The following is a 3098-nucleotide window of genomic DNA, read 5'->3' as shown; positions in this document are numbered from 1 at the left end:
CGCGTGTTTTCATTATTTATAAAATATGTATATGAAATATCTCTGAACAATTTATAATGCTAACTATAATATCGATACAACACCTTTGACTTTTCCGAATTCCAAAGTTCAAGAGTCATACGTTTCCCAAAATGTCAAAAATCTTCGTGCCTTTCAATATATTCAAGTCGATATTTATCAAGGTGTACAATAACAAATTACGAACAAACGAGATCACATATACACGATTCATCCCCGATTCCAACATCTATGCACAAACAAACGATCGATCCATCGCGTATTCCACGTGTAAATAATAAATTCGACCACCTATCCACGTCAATTACTCCCTCATTGTCTGTTCTGTCCTCGTCTACGCATGGCTACACGCATCTTCCATTCTCTTGCATCCGAATCGATTCAAATCCCGACGAAACTGTTCAACACAACCGATCGAACAACGACACGCGGATCCCGTACATCGATTTTTACCACGATCAACCGCGTTATCGCAGCTTTAGAGCACCGTTAGAACGATTAACGAACCATTGCCGGACGTTGGATCGCGTTTGCACGAAAGTATTAATCACGTGTAAGATCGCCGACCAAGAATAATCGTCCCATTATTTACGATGAACACGTTGGAACCAGTTTAACTTCACGGTTATGCGAATGATAAACGTGCTCCAGATTGGCCAGCCTTTTGGAATCCCACTTTCGTTTGCGGATGGGCCAATCGAGTTGGACCCCTCTCTCTCTCTCTCTCTCTCTCTCTCTTCCTTCGTCGATTCTTATACTTTTCTCCTCGACTCGTTTTTACGTAATTCCTCGTCGATTTTTATATTGTGCATTTTAATCCCCCCGTTGATCGTTGCGTCACACTTCTGCTTGCACCGGTTGCATCACCCTTGTTACGTTTCGAGTTGAACTTCGAACGAGTTCCATCTCGAATTATTGAGAAAGTTCGACGGTTGAAAGATGTCGAGCAAAAAAAGTACTCATGGAGAAGAGTAGATGGAAATTTCGAGATAGATTCAACTTGCGATCGTGTTTTTGATAAATTTGGATTGGTGGATCTGTGTTGGTATTGTTGGTAGCAAGCAACAAGAAAAAGTAAATAAGTATCCATGATGGTTACATGATATTTACTTATTGTCTTATATTTTTTTTTTGATAGATAATAAATATGAAAGAGGAGGAGGAGATAATAAGAAATATTTGTCGAAAGATCGTGCTCAAGGAAATATTGGATTTTTTAAATGATTGGTTATGAAAATCGGAAAATCATCGTATAGATGGAAAGTATTACAAGAATTTCTTATACGTAATACTTTTCTTTGGAAAAGTTGAATGTTACATACTTATTCTCGTAACTATGTACGTAGGTGTCGGGATAAGTTTCCTATGGTATGGTTGAAATTTGAAATCAAATTGGAAATTTGATCGACGATCAGAAGAATTTAATAATTCAAGATTCATTGAGTGACTTATCTATCAAAGGCAATGTTGGAATATCTTATAAAGTGGAGTCGAGGAATAAACAGGAACTCTGATCGGTATAACGTTTTGAACTGAATGAAATCGGGTATCGAGTCACTTTACAATAATTCTCACACAATTTATACCGTTGTTTTCTCTGTTCTTCTGTTATTTTTCTATTTTTTTTTTCTTTTTTTTCCTTTTCAAACCCAGTGGGCGGACCAGTTCCATATTTCCGCGCCCACACCAGGCTATTTCGCGTTGCGAAAGGAAATTATTGAGATCGATCTGCTCGTGCTCGGGACGATCCACGTGTGTGGCTCCTCTAAATTCATTTTCGCGAATAAGGGAAAGAGAAAAGAGAGAACATGATCGAATGAAGTCACGATCGATTTTGGAAATCATTCTTTGAAATGTTTGAGAAACGACGAGATTCTTAGAAATTCGAATTCTCTTTAAATTGTCAATCTTATATGTTTACGAAGATCGATTAATTTTTTAACAAAAAATTAACATTCCCTAATTATATTTCTGCTTTTTCTTTACAGACATATCGGATTTCCTTATAAATACACGAAGAAAATTCAGCCTACGTATCTCATTTATCTACGAAATTCTTCTTATTCGTAGAATTCGAATAAAATACTCCCATTCGAAACAAATGTACGCATATATCGATGAAGCCGCATGCAAAGGGTCACGATTACAAAACGAATGAAACTTTGTGTGTTACGTAAAAATCCAAATATTTTATATACAGAATCTTTCAGACGGCAAGGAAGCGAAACCGCAAAGAACGAAAGTGAAATATTTGCCTCAAAATTTCATCCAATTTCGATTATTTTCCTTCGACATCGAAAAGTTGCAATTATTTTATATATTCCTTAAAAATATTAAAAAGAATTCTTAAAAAAGGATATTTAGAGATTAGAATATTATCAGCGAAGAAAATCATTTCATATAAAATTTATTAAAAATAAGTAAGATTATTATCGATATGGAGGATTTAGAATCTCACAATCAAAACCAACTAAAGATGAAAAATTACTATTATTGAGACTAAAAGATATAAAAATAAACCATTCTCTTCATATCAATTTATAAGTATGTGAATATACAAACACAATTCCGAAACTTTTAAATCAATAATACCATCTTTTCCTTTATTTCCACGAAACAATAATGGAATAGAAACCGAGGAAATCGAACGAAAGGAATTAATCGAAAGGCTTAATTATTACAACTGTGGACAGATTCGAGCTGAACATTTCCGAGAGCGACATCGAGACAGTCGATCGTTCCTCCTCAAGCGTCCGTTCCTCTCACTTTCACTCCCTTCGAGGGAATTTTCAGAGGCTGATATAATTGGATTCGTGACGGTGCTCTCCGCTAATCGGCCGATTTTACGGTGCATTCTTCTCGGAATCAATTTACCATTCTGCTTCTGGGTCACCGCTTTCGGTCGTTTTTCCGGGGAAACGGGCGCTCTAATCGCGAATACGAAGCCTCGTCGCCGCACCTGGATTGATACCAGTTCCTCCGGACCCGGCCTCGACCGACCGCCCCCTCAGAGAGAAGACATCCCTCGAAACGACTGAAACGGGGAAATGGTATCGCTTCTCGGCGAACTTTCTACCTCT

This window comes from Apis dorsata, unplaced genomic scaffold (assembly GCF_000469605.1).
Source record: "Apis dorsata unplaced genomic scaffold, Apis dorsata 1.3 scaffold_577, whole genome shotgun sequence".
Lineage (NCBI taxonomy): Eukaryota > Metazoa > Arthropoda > Insecta > Hymenoptera > Apidae > Apis > Apis dorsata.
This window is presented reverse-complemented; position numbering follows the sequence as displayed.